At 41.0% G+C, this 21,901-nt stretch overlaps 1 long non-coding RNA gene across 2 annotated transcripts; it reads right to left on the bottom strand.

The window, feature by feature from the left end:
- Positions 1 to 5,973: 5,973 nt before the first annotated feature.
- Positions 5,974 to 15,905, bottom strand: LOC149915966 (uncharacterized). 2 transcript variants are annotated; one of them, XR_016471219.1, is made up of 4 exons: positions 15,713 to 15,905; positions 12,720 to 12,786; positions 8,118 to 8,199; positions 5,974 to 6,302 (listed from the first exon to the last, which is right to left on the bottom strand). It is a non-coding gene; the product is annotated as an uncharacterized LOC149915966 (long non-coding RNA). The 2 variants fall into 2 exon arrangements; XR_016471218.1 differs by having other exon boundaries at positions 15,718 to 15,905.
- Positions 15,906 to 21,901: the final 5,996 nt, after the last annotated feature.

Genomic DNA, 21,901 nt, shown 5'->3' with positions numbered 1-21,901 from the left:
TGTACTTTGCTACAGAGCCATCTGACTCTGTGTTGCCATGGGAAGGACTGTAATGCCATAAATTCAGAGAAGTTACAGTGTCCTTTTTTTCATTTTATTCTTGCACAATCATTAGTGCAGATTAGCTCCTTTCGTAAGGGTGTCCTGGCACTCGAGCAGGACTGAAAAATGTTCCATTTTGGAAAACATACAGCAAAAACATTTTGCATGTTTCACAGAATGGCACCAACTGACACAAGCAAAAATCAGCACTTCCAGACTTGTAGACACCGGATTGTTGGAGAACCGAGCCAAACTGTGGGCAGTTATCTATCCTGCTTGCAGTAGCTAATGGAAGTTCTGGAGAAGTTATAAAAAAAACACAACACCGAAACACCTGTACCACAAAAAGCCTGCTACATGCCTCAGGGGATTTGTAATACAATACAGACATTTTCATTTTTGAACTACTGGTTAAATCCACAGCAGGCTGGTGGTGACTGAAGTTTGCTGCCTTCTCAATCTGCAGTGTGCTCTATCTGCAAGCAGCCAGCAGTCTCAGCTCAGCTGCTGGTGCCAGCTCTTTCCACCAGACAAAGGAGAGCTTCCTTCTACAGACACAATTCCAGCCCCAAAATAATTGTCTCTGGAAAATGACCTCCAGGAGTCACATCCACTGAAGCTAAGAAGGTCCCACTTGAGCATGGGGTAGGCAGGATCACACTCTGTACCCAAGTTCCCCAGCAATGCCAGGCAAGCACGTTTACATATTGGAAGAGGTTTCCCTTTACCAGCTGGCAGGGCCAGCCACGTCCCCGTGTTAAGGCAGCCGTGGCCCAGCCCCAGGACGGGGATGGTCCCTCTGGATGCAGCACCAGAGCATCAAAAGAGGCAAAGCTACATCCTTAGCTGGGAACTTGCAGCGAGCATCAGCTAGTCCCACTGCATTTGTCATCCAGCGTTGACAAGGGTAAGAACTTAATTGACCAGTAAACAACAGAAAGACGATTCAGAAGATACGGGGAGCAGACGTGCAGAGCTGAGAAAGCCAAGAGCAAGGAGTTACTGTCCTGACTGCAACCACGTGTTAATCTCGCTTTTGGCTGGTGGCTGTGTGCTGCGCTGCTCTGCTCAGTGTTTTGCATGTTGATTGGCTTGTTATTCACTTCTCCCTCTGTTGGAAGCCAGACTAACCTGTGGGGGAAGTGTTGGAAAACAATTACAGTGTATTGAAATGGCCATACAAGTACAGCATACTGCAATACTCTACATAATTTATTAGGTGTTACTACATTTGCTGGCACTCACATGACAAAGATTTTAACAAGACCGACAAATATGACAACATCTGCATTTCTGGGAGAATATGTGTGATGAAAATCTAAAATTAAACCAAAAATGCACTTACTCTGGTGCAAACTACAGTTGTGGTCTGTCTGGACTCTCAATGTATAATGTTAATGCAGGATGGCTGCCAGAGCATAATAGAAATGTTTGTTACAGCAGCAATTAATTGCTTACTATTTTTGAAAATTAACATTTAATGTACATTTCCAAACCAATCCAGTATTACTCTGAATTTTCATGCATCATTTCTTTGTTTCTGTCCCTATTGTGCACGCAAGGTCAATTAACTGGCAAATACAATTATTTTACAAACATAGCAAGCTGCAGCTATTATAAATAACAACTTATTTGCATGTTTCCTTGTTTCTGCAGAGAATGAGGAAATGTTACAGGACTGAAAAATCTTTGAAAATATAATACAGGGGGACACAAATTCAAGGAAATATTTATTCTGCTTAAGGATATATTCTAGTAAATATGCCATTTCTTAGATTGGAATCAGTAAGTAGAAGCCAGTTTGCAGATTCTAGAACTCGCTTCATTTGCATCTTGAAAATGGAAGGGAACTGAAAGCTTTCAAGCTTTATTGTTCAACTCTGTAATTCTGTTGCTCTTTGTTAAATGGAAACAGGAAAGAGATATATGTGAATATATCACACATTTCAGCATAAATGAGCTTTTCGAATTGTAAATGAATATAATTGTAGTCACCTTCACAGTATTCCTGAAGTTCAAGCTGTGACAGAATTTTGTGAAGGATTTGGGAAAACATGACTCACAAGATTTTAATGCTGGCAGACAAAGACCACTTTCTGATTCTATTTTTGATTCCCAGGGTCTCTTTAGATAAAGAAGATATTCAGCACTGAGGGACAATAGAGAACAGCTGTAAGGATGATTTCTTTCAAAAGGAGAAATCAAAGGGCAGCACTTCTAATGCGCAGTATATATGGCAATCCCTTTGTCTGAAGATTGAATAACTGGTTGGTACTAGCATGCTGTGCTGAAACTGCATGGCTATAGAGGTTTTCCTAGACATATTTCTTGATGACAACTGCATGCTGTTGGATTTGTTTCAGTGACTGTGAGCCATGCATATTGTGTTCCATTTGCTACTTCACAAGAAAAAAAATATTTAGTGAGCTTATGGCCAGCAGAACAACTCCTTCAGGCTGACTGGGGCACAAGGGGTGATTTGTAGATTCAGACATGCTGACTTCCAGGCGCTTTGAAAAAGCTACAGTGGGTGAATTTGAGATTTATCCCCCAGCACAATTAATGTATTGGGGTGCTCCTACTGAGACCTACCAACGGGAGCTGACAGCTGCATACAAGGCACTGGAAACACTTTAAAGCTTGCTGTAAAGAAAATAGAGCAGTCTACGCCTGGCGGGGAGGAAAATCGATGACTCGGCACTTGGCAGTGGTGACCAGCAGGATGCTTCTGATGAGTGCTGAGTCATTGATTTCCCTCCCTGATAAGCAGCAGCTGCTCCATTCACACCGCAGAAAGCCTTCTTGCCAGGACTAACTGTGTCAGCAGGCTTTATTGTCGTTAAAGCAAGAGGTATTAGATGACAAGACATCCAGTTTATGTATTTTTGGTTTTGATATCTCTACTTACACTTTCAAAGTTGCTTCTCAGCTAGCACACCGAAGAGGACACACATCAAGCATGGCGTTCAATAGCACAAGCAGCTTCACAGGCACAAGTGATATTTGTGTGATGGATATGTGAATGCAGCCCAAGCTTTCACTTCCTTTCCTTACTGGTCTGCACACATTTCATGCACTCAGAGATCAGTCAGACAGAGGTTAGGATACCTTCTGAGAAAGCAGACTACAAGTCAGCAGAGTGCTTAAGGTATGGAAAACTTCCATGTTTAAAGTTAGAGCTGTAAATACTTGGGTGGACTGAGCTCTTCTTACATGTTATGTCTTCATTGGATGCTGTGTTGTAATATAGGATAGCTGAAAAGTGAAGTATAATTGTAGTTTATCATTTTATGAAAACAAAAAGGCAGCAGGTAAAACAGGTGAGACTGCACTGGATGACTGCAATAAAAGCACAGTTGGAGCAGGTTATTACAAATCTCAGCATTTTTATGAGTATGTATTGATTTCTCAACGTCTTCTGTTGTTTATTACATTGTTTATATTACTGTCATTATTACTTAATAAGCTAATATTTTTGTTTGAACTGATCTTTGAGGGTGCAGTTTACAGGAGTCAGAAGAAAAGAAGGGGCTGTCAGGAGATAAAAGCTATCTCTGCAGATTAAAATGGACTGGCGCATGCTCTTCATAGTCAGACACATCACTGTTGGTCACAGTGCTGAGTTTCTTCATTTTGGGTTCCCTTCATCACCGAGTATACCTGACCCTGCCTCAGAGCTCCTCACAGGATACACCACAGCTCAGGCTTCCTTGCTGGGGCAGCCACACCAACCATTTTCTCTCAGCTCTGCAGTCTTTGTTGTAACCAAAAAGCCGCATTTTCCTGGTTGGTGCAGCCGCACGTGGGCTCCCCTCCTTCGGCAGGCACAAGCCCACTTCTAGTCATTTGTTTTTCATTGTGGCATCATCTTCTGGCTCCAGTGAGCCCTTGCTGCAGTTATGCCAACTCACTGTTTTGGTTGACATAGATTGTGCTGTGTACATCAGGTCCATACAACATCCACTCAGGTTTTAGTGCTGTGAGTGCATGAACTCTGGAACTGAAGATAAAATCACTGCCAGCATCTTTCCTTTGCCTTATCTCCCTACATTTCTGACAGCCCTCCTCCATTCTCCTATGCCAAGGGGCAGCTGAGGAGGCTCCTCCTTGCACTTACAGTTGCATTAGCAGAGAAGCTTTCAAGGATAACTGCTGCTCCTCGGGGAGGACGGTAACAAGAGCAGGAGAGAGTGCCCTCATTCTTTTATTCTTTTGCACATCTGGGGTCTGAAGTATCTGAGGCTGTGCTAAAAAACTGCTAACTTAAGAAACAAGTCTTTGAAATCCGATTGTCAGCTATAGCGCAGTTAATGAGCCATGTAACATCTTAAATCACACACATATCACTTTCTTCAAAGTTGTTGACCAAGGGTATAAAGAGTACAAAAGAGAAATAGTAAGTGAACTCCAAAGTATGACGTGACCCCTGTCCTGTGCCTGGGTTTCCTTGGCGTAATTCACGTGAACTGAAAAGAATCTCATAAGCGAACAGTTGAAACTGATGCAAATAGATGTGTCCTTACAATTATCTATTTAATTTTCCAATTGTTTTAGTAAAATATTAACTTTGCAAAGTGCAGGCAAGATTCTGGTACTGACTTATGGTGAGGTTACGTCTCAAGTGCTGTGGACTAAAAGAGAGATCAAATGAAAAACAAAACAACTACGACAGATACAAGATAATACTGTCATCAACCAGAAGCTAAGGATTGTGGTAATCACTATAGAATTCAGAGAGAATTGAGTGTTTAGTGTAAAACATTTAAAGTTCCTGTTAAACTGATCAAGTGGGGGGGGGGAATATGCTGCTCATAAATAATAAATGTTCAATACAAACATTGCAGTTTGGGATGCAGTCCAATTTTTGGATAAAAAAGAAGTTCCATTAAAGAGTGTTCCAGTGAACAAGATCCTGCTGTATTTAGATCATATCTGTCTAATAAACTTAAGGATTTAGTCATAATTAATGGAGATGCAGGCATTTACCTAATTAAAATGAACTAGGTAGAAAGAATTGATTATACATTTCTGTTATGAATGAAAATAAACATAAAAACTAGTGTTCTTCCAAAGATAATGTATAACTTCAATGCTTTGATGATAGAAATCTCACATTATTAGAATGTAAGATCATTACTGATTGGAAAAAATGTAAATGATTACAATTAGTAAGTCAGATCATCTAAAAGAGCGAATGAGTTGATAGAGCTATGACAACTTGTAGTATCTGAGAATGTTCTTTTTATCTCCAACCAATGAGAAACACAGAAGCAACATTCTAAAAAGGAGCACTTCCTTCAAGCCGCTACCAAACACAATCTTTTTCAGATGAGAAAAGACAACAAAGGACACTGCAATGACTGTCACTGTAACTGGGACACAGAAAGCCTGTGTATGTAAAATAACAATGTTTGTATGAACCCAATGATGTGGTGTTCTGAGAGAGGTGTTAAAGCTTTTCTTGAGCTCCAAAATCAGAAACAAATCCTTGAAAACAGTCTTTATTACAAGACTGTCAATATTTCTTGGGCTTTTCATACAAGGAGTATTAGAAAGCTTTCTCTTTTTTGGTGTGATGATGGAAAGTACCGCTGTGATGCATCTCTTCCAGCATTCCAGCTTCAACAGAGAACCAAGAGCAGGATGCTGCTTGCTTAGATCACACAACCATAGGGGCTGGAAGGGAACTTTGGAGATCCCCCAGTCCAGCCCCCAGCTGCAGCAGGCTTCCTACTGCAGGTTGCACAGGAAAGCATCCGAGTGGGTTTCAAATGTCTCCAGACAAGGAGATTCCACAGACTCTCTGATGTTCATAAAGACGTGCAGTACCATGGATATGACTACATGGTTAAAACAAAAACAAAAGGAATGCATGAGTCTAGCATTTTGCAAGCATCCTTTAATGCTTTGTTTGAATGTGGGGAGGAGATTTGGGTTATTTTATTTCCACTGGTGCAAGAGAGAACTTTTGCATTCAGCAGTGGTCAAAATCAGAATGGGAAAAATTTGTTCATAAAATTTCTAGGATCCCAGTTCTTCTGGTATGGCAAACAAGATGCTCTGTTGCACACAAGAGTTCTGAAACCAAAATATTATCTCTGTTGCTGTACCTTTGTTACAGTATGTTCATTTATAAGTAGAAGCAGAAGAATGGAAAGTAGAAAAATGAATATGAACCCCAGGGAGCATACCAGCCTGCTTGTAGACAGTAACATTTGGAGTTGTTGTGCTGTATTGTACGTAACCTTTCTGTTACATCCCTGAAAATAAAAGCAGAATATTCAGGAACAACACTAAGTAGCCTTTTGGATACAGAAGATGTTCTTAGCTTATAATCCACTAGCTTTCAAATGCTCAGAGAAACAGCAGTTCAATTTTATGTCATATCACTACACTATTCTTTCTGCAAAAGACAGACCTAGCATATTCAACGTAATTTCCTGGCGTGTGTTCCTTTGCATCCATTCTTACACTGCTAATGATAACCTGTGCATTAACAGCACTTCTGTTGTACCAAAGACGCTGAAGATGATGCTCTAGAATGAACTTTCACAGACAGATCTTCACGAATAAGCGGGCCGGAGCTGCCAGGTACCTTCTTTCTTGAGGACATAATTTTATTTGTGCTAAAGACATCTGGTCAATATTTATTAAAGCTTGTAGATTGGTTTGATGATACAGAGCTAGAAATATAGCTGATGTAAACAGGTCTGGCTATAACATATTCATCAGAGAGATGCTAGTTTAAGATCAGCACAAAATCTCTCCCTGAAAACTTCAGTATAGCAGCACAGTAAGTACGTACCTACCTTTCAGAAACTGATTTGAACTTGGAATCTTCATTTTCTCTAGATGTAACCTGGGAATTTCTGGCCCTTAAGCAAAGCTATTTGAAGCTAATGTCCTAGTGCAGATAAGAACTGAATTTAATTCAATGTGCATTCACTTGATACGTTCCATCCTGTAAAACTGCCTCTCCCCACCCAGCAAGACAAATATGTAGGGCAGGCAGTACAGAGTACTATTGCATTTTCTCTCCTTTTTTTAAGCCTTCTCCTTCAGGTGTTGTGCATGCACATATTTCTACCCCTACCCCTCCTCCTCCATCTCATGTCTCTGTGGGCACCAGAAGTGCTTTTCAGATGCGAAGGCAGAGCTATAAAATTGACTACCATTCTAGTCAATTTGCTTCAGTAGCCATTCCATGTGTAAAGCACTTTATACAGAAGGAAGCTTTATAGACACTATGAACAAAAAAATCCTTTTAAAAATTATTATTATTATTATTATTATTATTTATAGAAAGGTTTCAAGAATTCATGTGAGGACAAAATTTGTCAGGGAACATATAAAATAAAAAACAAATTAAAAAAAAAAAAAGCCCATTAAGCTCTTGCAATGTGTTTCCCCTTGTTTTTCTTATTAGCACAGGAAACACTCTCATGAGGAAAATCATTCGTTCTAGAGAAGAAAGTCTTAGCCAGGAACAAAAGGCAGACTGTACACAGAAGCACTTCTCGCTGCCTCCTACTGTCTGAAACCAAACTGCAGTGTTATTTTAAAATGAGAAAGCCAAGAGCAAAAAAATTACGTGGCTGCAACAAGCTAAAGCCTCCCATGTTTGATATATTTGCTATACCATCCACAGATAAGTAGCATTCTTTTTGGTCTTCTAGTGTTTACTCTAAAAATTTTTTTCTGGTCATATAATTTATACCTAACCCATAACTTAAATCAGTGCTGTGCCTTTAAACTTTAAGGATGTCTGGGAGAAGGAAGGTGGTTCTGTTGGTTTGCTGAAGACCAGTCTTGAGGACAAACATACTTGGTTTTGTTTCGATGTTCCCTGCAATCTAGAATGAAGGTCATTACAGCCGAAAAGATGCATCTGCTGCTTGTGTGTAGGGAAACCCAGCAGCCTCCCATGCAGCCCAGATGACATCAGGCTGCTACAAGAAATAAATCTTTGTAAGATGCAGAAGATTGATCAGTGCATACAGAGGTGCACAAAGGCTGTGAGGCTACCAGTGAAAACAATTCAGATTACAATTAATTTCTAGTATCAGAGGGTTTACCTGGCTTTCAGATATCATCCATGCTAATTCCGCTCTTGTTTGCATACTGGTAAGAAATACCTCCATGCTGATTTCAGTAGTCCTTTATATAAAATGACAGATTATAGACCTTGGAATCCCGTAGCCTTGGAAGAATATTTAGGTAAGGTTATATTAAGAAAAAAAAAACTACCCTGTGTATGTATGGTGTGTATGTGTGTATATATTTGTATTTGTTTTTACTGGAATGAGAGAACTGAAATGTCACCTTGGGACTCCCTCTCTGTGACCATGCAACTTGCTGGGACCCCAGGAAATCACCCTCTGGGATGCTCACCAAGGGAACTAGTAAAAAAAAAAACTTAGCCAAGTGCTAAAATACTGGTGTAAGACCTAGGCAAGACGTAAAGGGGGGATCTGCATTGTTGTGTAGAAATCCAGAGAGAACCCACACACTTCAGAAAATGCAGAGTGGAGGTTCTTACATCTCAAGGAGATGGCTGGGGCCCTGGGAAACTCTGAATGCTGACTGGAAGCTATGAGTCAAAGTCAGACCCAGGATGAGAAGGGGAATGAGGCTACTGCTGAGATTCCCAAAGCCTCTCAATATCCTTAGTAACAGATCAGAGAATATTACAAAATATGACAGGAGAGAACTTTAGTGTCCTCCCTACACCTCCAGACGTGATGATGAGACCCTTCTAATTCCCAGTAGGCATTTTTCTAACCTCAACTTAAAGGAAAAATTGAAAGGTTCAACAGAAATCTGTGGATAACTGTCTGCATTGTTCAAAAAACTCTTGCCTAAAGTGTGCTCCAACTTTTTTGCTGTACTTTAATCACTTATTGTCTGTCCTGTCCACACAATTACTCCCAGGGGACTTGCATCAGATTTTTATGTATTTGAAGACAGCAATCATGTTTCTTTTCAGTTTTTTATAATCTATTCTAAACAACACAAACCTCATAACCTTTTCTGATATGTCAGTATACTGCTCTGTTCAGGCCTCCTGCAAAGTGTGAGACTCAAAAATGAACTTAGCTGAGGCCATCCCAGGGCTGTGAAAATGAAGAATGTTTATGCATTTTCAGGCTATGCTCCTGTCTGTACATCTCAGAATGACATTTCCCCCCCCCCTTTTTTTTTTACCATAGCACAGCATTGCCCATTCATGTTCAAACTGTAATCAACTTCAACCCTGGGTTCCTTGATAATAAATTAGTCAGGTGTTTCTCACATATTCGATGCTAACAAAGATTCTTCTTGTCTAAGCGCAGAAACTGGACTTGTCTTTAATTCCTTCCTGCTTTTTTTTTTTTCATACCATCTCTCTAATTCGTCAAGATTCCTTGGAATTCTAATCATGTTGTCCTCCATTGCTGGAGCCTCCAAAGCTTTGTGGCATCTTCAAAGATAATAAACACACTATTCTATCATTGAATTCACTAATGGAAAGACTGTTAAAGCATCATTTCAGGACAGATCCTTGTGGAACCATGTTTGTTACATCCTTCCATATTTACAGTAAACCACTGGTAACAGTTCTTTCAGTTGGATTTCCAAATTATTTTCCTAACACTCCATAGCAGCTTTTTCTAGATCCCATTTTTCCAGTTTGCTTAAGACAATGTTGTGTAAAGTAATAATGTTTAAAATCAACTGTGAAGTTAGAAACTGTATCTTCAAGAGAAATGGTATACAAAGACTTCTCCTGGATACCTTTTCCAATACCTTAATGCTCTCATCCCACCTCTGCCCCTGGTTTTCTCCCAGCTTAGAGCACGTAGGAAAACACAGAGTGGATACAGAAATTCATGGAGCTTGGACTTTTACTAAGTCTTGAGATCAATGTTATGGGGATATGCCACCTCTGAGCTTGCTCCTTCACATCCTGGAAAAATCTCTTTTTATTTGGAGATCCCTCTTCCCACCTTGTAATTGCAGAGGGATTCTGCAGGCGTGTGCAACAAAAATTATTGCCTCCCAACTGGTTCATGCAATCTAGCCAGTTCCATCAGCTTTAACTCTTTCACCTCCACCAGTACTTGAGAACAGAGTATCCAGACCCATACCTTGTGTGCTAGCTTGTCCTAGCTGGGGATCAAAGGAAGGAATGTTGGCCTGAATTTCCTCAGTAAGGTGCATTACATTAGGCTCTTATCGTTACTTTGATGTTAGTTTTTGTGGTTTAATTATATACTGCAAAGAATTCTTAGGTAAGCCAGAAAGAGCTATCCTTATGACTCAACCATCCACTTTTTGGCCAGTTGACTATAGATTTAATTAACATCCTAGGCATCAGTTCTGCAGGTCTCCCTACCCCAGGCAAATCTCCCATCAAAGGGAATGGGAGTTACCATCTGTGAAGGGCTGAGCACAGAGTCAATAGTACAGCACTACAAGTTTGGGCGAACAGTCAATAGCTATGAATTTTTTAGTAATGCTGTTAAAGCATTCTGAGATTAAAATATTCTTTTTTTGTTTAAAGATATTTGGACTCTCTTTATCTGATACATTTGAGAGTCATTTGTAAGCAAGATATTGGTGAAAGCATTAAGAAAGGTCAGTTTCATTCAACCTTATTGTTTGTATCCCTTCCTCTATGTTGGGAGATTTGAGCATCTTAGAGGAATCTGGTAAATATACGTATATGTATAAAGTGTCTATGTACCACATCAACTGCACAGAAAAAAATTCCAATGTAGATAACTGTGTATTTAGAGTTTCAGATCAAAAAATACATTCTGGTCAATGTCTAGGGGTAGCAAATGTTTTAGCGCTTGGCAGTAGGCTAACCCACTGAAGTCAATGAAGATTCTGCTGTTAATTTAGTAAAAAATATATGTATAAATAAGCTATGCTTTCAGAATGCTTTCATATGCTTCCAAAACACTGTCCTAGAGGTTTTGAATTCTGGCATTAAATGGATATGCTTGGAAAGCAATAGCAATAGATGTTCTGCATTCAATTTGAGGGGACAAAATCATTTGGATCTTTTACAACACTGGTGTCTAAAAGAAAGTATAATGATTCCAGGAAGTCCACAATACTATCAAAGATTTTGGAAATGGCTGCGGATTTGGGGGAGCTGAATCTCGTGCTAACCTCCTCCTCTCCATGGACAATCTCATGTTGCTGCTACCAAAGATGCAGCTTCTACAGTGGTACTGTGTCCCTTCTTTAACTCTGCTCACCTCAAAAGCAGGTCAAACCCCACAGACTTGCAGACCCCCCTGCCAGCTGTGCCTCCCTGCAAGCTGTCTGGGTGACAGGGTGGAGCAGTAACTTTCAGCTCTCTGCATGTCCTCCACCAGTAGTGCATAAATAGGACTGAGTGGTTTTTTTTAACAAGCCAGTGGAGTCAGACTGCGTACCCTGCCATCCCCAGAAACATCATTTACATTGATAGAAATCAACATGCTTTGCCAGAAATGCAATCAGCTTACTTCCTGCAACCACAATGGCCACAAGAAGTACCAATAAACTGCTTCCTTGATTCAGGGGAGAGTTTCTGCAGAAACAAAAGATGCTACTTCATTTTCTGGAGCAACACATAGAAAAGATTTTCCCTGCTTAGATTATCAAAAAATAAATTAAATTTTGAGTCTAAATTTTTCTTTGCATTGTGTTTAATTTTTGAGGGGGTGGTTGGTGGGGAAGATCTTAAGGATCTAGCTCTCTGTAAAGGTTTTCAGTCTAATGCTTTAAGCACTGAACTGTGCTGGGCAGAAATCTATCTTGTACTTGTCACATCTATATTAAATTATCAACTTTTTTCATTTTACAAGGGAAGACGTGAGCAGAACATTACTCAACTGTCAGGACACAGGACTGTGCTGCTGAGCAGAGTACAAGTGAATATATTCTGTGAAGCTGCAAATCTAGCACAAAGGTACCAGCGGAGGGATTTGTGTCACCAGTTTTACCTACTGTGCTTCTTGGAAGGCAGTTCTCAGTAGGTTTTGTTTCTGCTGCTTTTTGCTGTGATAATATTTAAACCTGATCAACAACCCTTTCTCCTGAATTTGGTGTTAAAAATAAGGCCTGGGAAAATATTTTTAGCTATAGCCAATAACAGACTGACCAACATAAAGACACTATGATGACTTGTGCAGATGATCTGTACCTTGCTATTTTAAGAGTGGTAAAAGTAGTTCTTGCAACTCATTTTTTAGTACATCTTGCAGGTATTCTGGCTTATCTCCTCAAAATATAGTCGGTTATAAGATAATTAAGACACATCCTGAAAACATTATAGATATAGATATAGATGTCCTACTCATTCTTCCCTAGATTATCAGTGAGAAATTGAGAGAAGCCCACAGAACCTCCTGATATTTTTCCAGTTTTGTCTTGCAAGCAGACCTGGTCAGCATTAGGCTTCACTGCCATCCATTTTCCCACTTAAAGGAATAAAAATGTAAAAGAATATCTTATATTCCTTTCAAGGATAATTCTGAAAACACCAGTGTTACCAGCCTCCTGGGCTCAAACAAGCAAGAAAGGCTTGAATGGCTGTGCTGTGACAACGGTGGCTGGCTGGCAGGGGACATGCTTGGGGATGGAAAAATGGTGGATCAAGGAAAAATGAATGTGGAAACTGAGACAATTTCTGTGCCTACCTTTTCCTTCCAAAATATTTGCATGTCCTGAGCTTCTTACTGCATCTCCCTGTCAGGTAAGTAGTCTCTACATATAAAGAGAAGTTGAATGAAAGCTTTTTTTGCATGGGAAAGCTATTGTACAGCAAAGGCAGGATGTAATATTACAGCATGTTAGTAACTTTGCAGTATGTGGATGTACTCTGTACACTGTAAAGTAACCTCCCCTTGTGCTTGCTTCTCACTGAGAACACCAGCATGGGATGATGATATTATTCTGCTACTGCTGATTACACCACATGGTGAGTCTGTCACACAGAAGAGTGCCAGGACACAAGCAGAAGAGTAAAATAAGAGAAAAAGCAAAGTTAATGTCACTAAATAAGCAATTGGGAAGTAAAAATACCTACCCTAAGACATTTCACAGAAAAATACATGCAGTTCAGTCTCAGGTATTCCCACCCCAGTGCATCAACGGGCTGGATGTTAATTGCTTGCCAAAAACACATTTAATCTAGAAGCTGCAGCCTCTGTCACCAGATGTGCAAGAGGTGCACACAATGCATTCTCCCAGCTCATTTTCAATGGGGGAAAACACCAGACCAGCTGCCAAAACAAGAGCAATCTCGTGTCATCAGAAAGCGCTCGCTTGGGCTGTGTCACTGCTCCCTTTCATTTCCCCCTCACAAAACCCTTTCAGCTGTTGTGCTTCATGTGGCATTTGGTTACACACAAGTCTGCTCAGCTCTTGTTTGATCTTATTTGTTTGCCTTCGTCATGTTATAAGCGCTAAATCTATTTTCCAGCTTATGACAAGGGCTTTCATTACTTTTTCTTTCCCTTCTAGCATTCTAAGCATCTTAAATGCTGGCCACAGAAATGCTACTGTTTCCTAGTTTCTGTTTTCTCATTTGACAGCAACATTATACACAAGTTTATGTGCAATTTGAGTTTTAAAATCCACTGGGCTTTTCCAGTTACTTGCTGATATGCTGAAGACAGGGACAAGCTTATCTGATTTAATATCAATATTAGTTTTTAGTTTATTTGAACTACTTCGGGGAAGTAAAAAGTTGAAGTGACAATACTATTATGAACCCTCATGGATGCCTTTCATCATCCATTTGTCATCTAACTGTATGTAAAGATGGAAGAGCAGTGTTCTGCCTTAAAATAATGAGACTCCACAAGAACTTACCAAAAGTCTGTTTCATGAAAGGCACATTTTTTTGTAGTGCTGAACATCCTGCACTACTAATAATTTTGTAAAGAGAGTAAAAGACACTCTGCTCAGCAGGAAAAGGACTGAACCTTGTATTTCTTGTAAGCATAAATATATATTTTACAAAAATAATTTATAAGACAGACCTCATATCTCTTTGCACCTCTTGTGTTTACTGGAGTCACCACGAGGATGTAATTGGTCCTTGTACCTCGGAATGTCCTTAATGAACACCTATGCTCATTTACAGCGTGACTGCTTAACTGCTAATAATCAGCACTCCGGTGAAAACAGAAACTTAATATATTTCAGAGTATGTTTCCATGTATTTGTGCATTCCAAATTACTTTTCAGAGGCACACAGTTCTCATCAGGCACCAACTCATTGCTGGGGCAGCAGGATCCAGTCTGAGACACCCCATGGTTTGCTGCTCAGAAGCAGAACATTCTCCCAAGAACTTTTCCCTGACACTTATGAGTTCGGATCTTTCTAGTCCCTTATACCACAGTCTGATAGAGCCAGCAAAAAAGCAAGAATGCTCTGGATGCTTCACAGTTAGCCCTCTGCCCAGGAATGGTTTTCTTAGCTTCAGCTCTGTCCCAGCTGCTAGAACGCGAAGTGCTGAAACGAGCTTCATCAGCATGAGGTGCTGCACTAAAGCTCTGCAGACTCCTGTGATGCTCATCCTCAGTGCCTGCCTATTTCCAGAACTTGCCCTCATGCCTTTCTTTACATTTAATCTGCTTTTTTTACTATTACTTTCAGTTTGGTACATCAGAATAAATGCTCTGCCCCTATGCAAGCGAGGTAAGCAGGAAGAACAAGACAGTTGCAAGAAGAAAATGAAAAACTAAAAATAGAGATAACACTGTTAACTAAAGAATAAAACACAGTGATCTCCCTAAAAGAACCTCACCATACACTGATTCTTTAATTCTCTTTGAGAAAAATAAAACAGTTGACAAAAATTAGATAACATGATACAGCTCATCTACAAGTGATTTACCCTTTGAATTCTGCCCTCCTGGCAGTTTTACTTGTGGTTTTAGAGTCAAATGCTTTCTAAGGTCACTGAACTGGTTTTGGAAAAGGACTGTGCTTTTATTCCTCATTTACATGTCTTACACACCTACTTATTTACCTGGTAAAGAACAGGAAGGTTTCACATGGTTTGGGAACTCTGATAACATTCTGATTAGAACTTCACCTGAAGTTGAGAAGAGGCCAAAAGAAACACTGCGAAGGCCAAACTTCCCAGCAGGAGAAAAGTATTTTTTTAATCTGTAAACCTTCAGAAACTGGAAACCATAGGCTGAGAAGGCCAGAGAGGCCTGGTGTGGTGGGCAGAGAGGGTTGGGGAGGAGAGGGACTTGGCACACCTGTGCCTACAAGCACCTGTAAGCACTGAGCACATCCACCTCTCGTGCTAAACCAAACGGGTTGTGCTCAAAGCCTTTCCTCAAAGTGTGTTGATTTTGTTGTTTATGTTTGTGACTGTACAGTGAAACAAGTCCATCAGCTGAAGGATGGGAAAACAAGACAGTGGACCTCTTTAAGTGTCCTGCCACACTAATAGCAGTCCTGGAAATGAAGGGAAGGTGTTCTGAAAGGCCCCACTGTAATAATGGTGTCAGATAGGAAACCTGTGCCAGAAGCACGGCAGGCTGGTGACTGCAGCCAAGCCAGGGATGTTGGGGAGGTTCACAGGCATGCAGTCAGTGTATCTGCAGATCCAGTTACAAGCTCATAAATGTTGAACTTTAGGAATGTCACCAGAGCTGTGAAACAGACCTTACCAGTAGTGCTGCGTGGGAACACACAAACCAAACTACTGCCCAGGCGTGGGCTATTAGCAGCAATTCCAAAGAGCTGCTTGGTGTCACCAGGATGAACTGATTAATTCAAGTACCTCCACACTGCTCTGGTTACAAATCTTTCATGAAGTTCAAATCCCACAGCAAAGTATGGATCTGAGCAAACCCAGATTGTCAGGCAGTTCTAGAATGTTTGAACTATGATCTAAATGAATTGGTTTTACACTACAAGTTGCACAATTACTTCATAATATGTAATCATCTGGCATCCATATGATTTGCTTGACAAAACTGATAATTTTCAAGCACAGAAAGAAAACCAAGAAAACATCAATTTTGGAAATGAACATCAAGGAGCCACTGCAGCCACTCAGTCTGCCTGCATGGCATCCTACCTGCACAGCTCTATGCCTACAGAACTCCATACTGCACAGCACTATGCCTGCACAGCTCCCCCCCTTCACAGACCTTTACCTGCTCAGCTCCCTACCTGCACAGCACCACACACGTTCTCTGTGCAGTTTCCACACACGGAGCTTGTAGCCAAATCTATGGCTGTCTGGGTGCAGGCTCAGCCAAATTCAGCCCCAAACAACTTCATGAATAGAGTCATAGGTAATGCTTGTGCACAGCACGGATGGTTTTGTGTTGTTTGATACTGAAATTTCACATATGCCCTTCATTCTGAAATAATCAGTGATCATAATTTTGTCGCAGGCTGGGCACTCTCTACTCAGACCCCACACAGAACCCATGACTGCACCATCTGCAAATGCATTTGAACAAGGAAGTTTTGGGCACCTGCCAGAAAGAGGAAATTCAGCAGGAAAAAAAAAAAAAAAAAAGAAAGACATTTACTCAAAGAGGATGAAAATTTGCCTGGTAGCAAGAATAAGCCTAACCTCACCATCACACTGTGAATTGGTGTTGTAATGCATGTGGGTTGTGTGCCAGCTCTGACACCAAGTGAGCAGCCTGCTGTTTGTATGAGCAGGACAGCATCTCTGCCAAAAACAAAAGGACCTTCGGAAATACCAAGTCAAGTTGCCCAGAAGTGCATCTCCCCGTTTTTATTTTTTCGGTGAGAAGAATAAATTGTTTAGACAATTAGCAAAATAGTGTTAAGAGGCTCTCTCCTGGAAGTTGCTGAGAGAAAGCTAAATTTCATTTCTTTTATTGCTTTCTCTGATCGTTTCACCCGGCTTTAATTGTTCCTATGTATCTGCAGCAGTACTGACTGGTGAATGTCTCCTACATAGGCTTTATATATTTTTTCCAGAGAAGGGAAACAGAGGCCTAAAGCTATGATTTTGTCTTCATGTCTGTGTGCAACATATCTCAAGGACAGAGCACTGGACTGTAAACAAAAGGGACAGCTGTAAGGTCATGAACATTCCTGGAAGCCTGCTATTCACAAATACAATGCAGAAGGAATATGGAAATCAGACCGAGTTCTAGCAATATTCATTCTGTGCTGTTTTACATGTTTCTAAGAACTCAAGCTATTTCAGATTCTATTAGATCTTTTGTGTTGTATCATTTAATGTATTACAAAGCAGCTTTAGCTAACAGGGAAGAGGTGGGGGAGAAGCACAAATCTCACGGCACCGCACAATGCAACCTTCTTGAGTCAAAATGTTTTTGTTGTTACTGGAAAAAAACAAAATAACCCAATCTAAAAGAGGAGTTTCAGGGCTCACGATAAAGCACCACATGGAGACTACTGAGAAGTTACGAACGGGAAAGAGAGTAGAAACATCATCTGTTTGTATTCTAGGATTTTTGCCATACAGTCTTCTGTTCTGCTTCTGGACTTCCTTTACACTGACCCACTCATTCTCTAAATAAATAAATATAAATCAGTCGTCACAGCCTGGTATTAACAAGGTTCCATAATTTTGGAAAAGGGCAGAAGCTCTGCGCACTTTTTTTTTCCTACAGGATAATATTTTCAAGACATGTCTTTCCCTGCACATTGTGCTTACACAGACTTTCCGGTGGTGCTCCAGTAAAAAAATGTCTGCATGTGCAGTTCTAAAAAGTCTTTCAGAGATGTAAATCATTAAAGACACGGGGACTGAAAACCATGTAGACACAGTGAAAAGCAAAATCCCTGTTGGCTGCTGTTCATGACTGAGTTGTGTTGCTTTCTCCTTACCCTCATTAAAGTCTGCACAGGAAAATCATTCTCTGCGGTCCCCTTTCTGTATCAGGTGTTCAGCATTCTTCTCCATCCCTTTTGGAACTCTGCTAATCTACCAAAGCACAGAGGCGATGCAAATAGATCTACTTGCAAAACAGCTCCTGTTTTATTTGCTTACCGTGCTAAGCACCATTGCCACAGAGGACTTGGATTTGCCATGGAGAGCTGCCTTCATGTCCTGCCCAGCACAGTGCTGTGATGGAGCACAGGTCTCCTTCTCTCAAACTCACTCCTAAAACAGTGCCTCAGAATGGCACTAAGAGCACTGCTGTGGCATGGGAAAGCTGCCAGTATTTATTCCAATCATAATCCTGGCAGTAATAATGTAGTTAATAAATTCACTTGAATTCTTCACTAGAATTCTTCATTTCCCATGTTTGGTTTGGAAGTGCTCCCGTACACTGCAAGAGTTGCTGTCTGTGGAAGAGAAGAGAATGATCCAAGTAGATCCCAGGAATCTGTGCTGCATGTATTGATTGGCATTTGGAAAAATCCTTACGATCATTAGATGAAAACAATTAAAAAGTTATAAATGTCTAAAAAGAACTGGGATGTATTGGCAAGCAATGGCTCTTAGAATTCGCACGTTTTCTTGTTGAGTCAATAGAAAAGGATTTTCTCTGCTGATACACATTGCTGCTGAATTTGATGCAAAATCTGGAATGCATTATGCCTACATTCGCTTACATTTTTTATATCACAAAGACAGCTAAATACACAGCCTGGCTTATTTATTTATAATTGTATGGCTTTGATGCTTCTGATTCCTAGGAGATTCTAAATCCAGCTAGTTTCTTTCCACTGAAAAGCCCCATCACCTGCGTGCTGATGCACGAACCTGAGCAGCATGGAGCTGGGGCTGCCACTGCTCACTGCTGCCTGCACGGAGTTGGGCAGCCTTCTTGGCATGTACTCCTGGTCAGAATGTAACTACAAGCACTGGCTGAAACTCCCTTATGCTAAAATTCTCTCATGCTACAGCTGTGGCATTTCCACTTCCTTCAGCAGAGCAGTTCCAGTTTGCAACTACAGAAGAACCAGACCCTTTTTAGGACTAGTGGGACGAGAGGGAATGGCCTCAGGTTGTGCCAGTGGCACTTCAGGTTGGATATTAGGAAAAATTTATTCTCAGAAAGAGTGGTCAGGTGCTGGAGCAGTCTGCCCAGGGAGCGGGGCAGTCACCATCACTGGAGGTGTCCAAGAAACGTATAGATGTTGTATGAGGGACGTGCTTTAGTGGGAAATATTGATGGGAGGTAGACGTTTGGACTGGATGATGTTGGAGGTCTTTTCCAAGTGATTCTATGATTGTAAAATTTCAAATGAGAATTCACATCAATACTGGGATCGTGAAGTGCTGTATCAGTGCTGTATCACTGTGTGGGCTGTCGGAGGAACAAAAGGGGTTTCTGTAACACATGCTGAAAACTGAAACTATCATTAACAGTGATGTTCTGACTGTGAGGCGTTCCTCAGCTTTCACAGAGACCAGGAGCAGTGCTGAATGTGGGGCTCCTGTAAGCACTGTGCTGAGCTCTGGAGTCTGTTCCTCAGAGCTCTGCTCACACCTCAGAGGAGCGCAGAGCAGAGGGGTGTAATGTCGCTTTCCTATTGCAGCATCTATCCTGAAAAAAGAGCTGAGGGACACAAGCCCATGTATACGTGTGTGTGTGTTTGCGTTTCTTTCACAGACGTAAATAAAGGTACATATGCATCCAGATCACTCAAAACTAAAGCAAAATCATGTCCAGAACTAAAAAAATCATTCCAAGTGTTAAATATTTCAGAGTAAAGTGTCACTGGGGTTTTAGGAACGAAGGAGTACTGCAGGTAATTTAAATTGCAGCTTGAAAGGAATTATCCTCCAGGAGATTCTTGCCATAGAAGCAGTTTCTTTCTTAAAAATCATTTTGTCTTTAATAATCTCTAAAAATTATGTACCTGCAAACATGAAAAAACTGCTTTAGTGAAGAACTCCGCACACAATGCTCTGCTTCTTAATTTGTATTGCAAATGGAAAAATGTGTGTTGTTTTGAATTAGAACAGAAATAATGCAAACGTGTAAGGCCTGTTGTCAATCTGATCGACAGACGGCTGCCTTAAAATCATCGAGCAACTCTTATTAATAAGATCTTCCATAAAACAAATTCTTCCACTTGTATTAAGTCTTTATCAATTCGAGTACACTCCACTTCCCATATGTACAGGTCTTTCCCATTGCCAAGTAGAAGAGAAAATGCTATTAAAAATGGGTATAAAACCACAGAAAGACTGGCAAATTTCACAGCAGCTGCAAAATAACTTAATCTTGAGCTCTTATTCAAGTAAACCACGAGCAGCTTCAGACACCCTTAGGTAAGTGCTGAGAACCTCCAGCACCACATGTGCTCCATGAGAGCAGTGCTGTGGCACAGGCTGTGGCACTTCTCTATCTGTTCCTACATATTGCTACAGGCGCACAGCAGAACAACAGCTGATGGATAGAAATCTGCATTCCCTCCAGCAGTGCCAGGTTGGTGCCCTGCAGTTGGGACAGGAGCTTTCCCACCCAGGCGTGGAGTTCCATGCAAAAGCACCCGCACAGACCCCCAGCTGCACCTCTCAGTCAGGTGCAGGGCTGTCATCTCATGCAAACAAACTGATTTTTTTAGCTGCAGGCCGGCATACTGGTTAATTTGAAATCTCAATGCAGGTTTTTTCAGCAAATCTTCTCTATCTATCAGCAGGAATAAAATGCACGCATGCTCCACATGTGACTTTCCGCTCACATTTTCAATTTAATAAAAATAGAATCCCTAAGTGTTTGAATGTACAGTTCCCACTTTGTTTCTAAATTTGGGACTTTACTTTAAATTATTGCTGGAAGCATCCCTCACTAAAGGAGACTGGAAGGAAAAGGACAATGTCTGACTGCAAAGTCGTGATTGTGGAGGAGTTTCCTTTTACTTGATGCTCTGCAGAAAGCTGCTTTGTGGCATTGCAGAATGCTGTGATTTGTTGCCTGCTACTGCAAGGTGAAAGAAAACCTCATCATCTGATCACCACTGTATCTTTACAAGCCCTGAAGATAAAGTATGGAAAATCTATAACCTCAATGTTATGTCTGTTGCTGCCGCACTCTTTATTAATCAATCAATGCCTCTCCACAGAGCTCTTTCAGCCTCCTCCTACGGCAGTAAGACCTGCAATCAGCTCGACAAAAACAGTTCAGAGATGCATCCTTTGTGCTTCTATGTAATTTACATATACTAAAAAAACACCCAGCGCGCTATTCATAACATGTTATGGAGTACAGAACGCGGCATATTAGAGTGCTATAATCACAGCCATTATTCAAATAGGTTAAAATGCTTTTTACATTCTAGAGTAAATTTCACTGTGAAGACCGAATGGATTAGATCGTTGTTTCCCCATTTCCATCATAAGTAAAGCACAATGGTTAAACAGCCCCTTGCCCTCCCTGCACATGTACGTGGGACGAGTGTGCTGTAGCACAAACGACTGCTCCGACACTGTGAACACGTGTACCTGCTGCACAGAAACCTTCCAGCTGACTTCTAATAAATAGAAGAACTTGCCGTATTTTCTGAAATTGAACAGCAGACATCAGCGGAGCAGAAAGCATTTCCTGCTGCATCGACAGGAGCTGTTGCTGCTGCCATTATCGCAGCATTTCAGGCTCTGCACTATCCCATGGCACATATTGATCTGCTCGGCTTTCCCTCAGCACAGTTCTCCAGTGGCCTGGCTCACCTGCGTTTAGTCCAGTCATTTTCACCCCCTACTGTTTTAATTCAGATTTAAGAGTGTTAGAATTGCAGCTATTGACTACAAATAGGATTTGGCTTTGCTCTTTTGTAGGTAAATCATCTGGAGGGAAGGGGCAAGGAGCCTTCATTTTGCCAGCTCATCTGTCCCTCACCAGAAGGCCAGTCCCAAGCTGCAGCTTCCAGCTCACCAGC

Source organism: Phasianus colchicus, chromosome 14 (assembly GCF_987193195.1).
Source record: "Phasianus colchicus chromosome 14, bPhaCol1.hap1.1, whole genome shotgun sequence".
Taxonomy (NCBI): Eukaryota; Metazoa; Chordata; class Aves; order Galliformes; family Phasianidae; genus Phasianus; species Phasianus colchicus.
The sequence above is the reverse complement of the archived record's forward strand: the minus strand, read 5'-3'. Positions and strand labels throughout refer to the sequence as shown.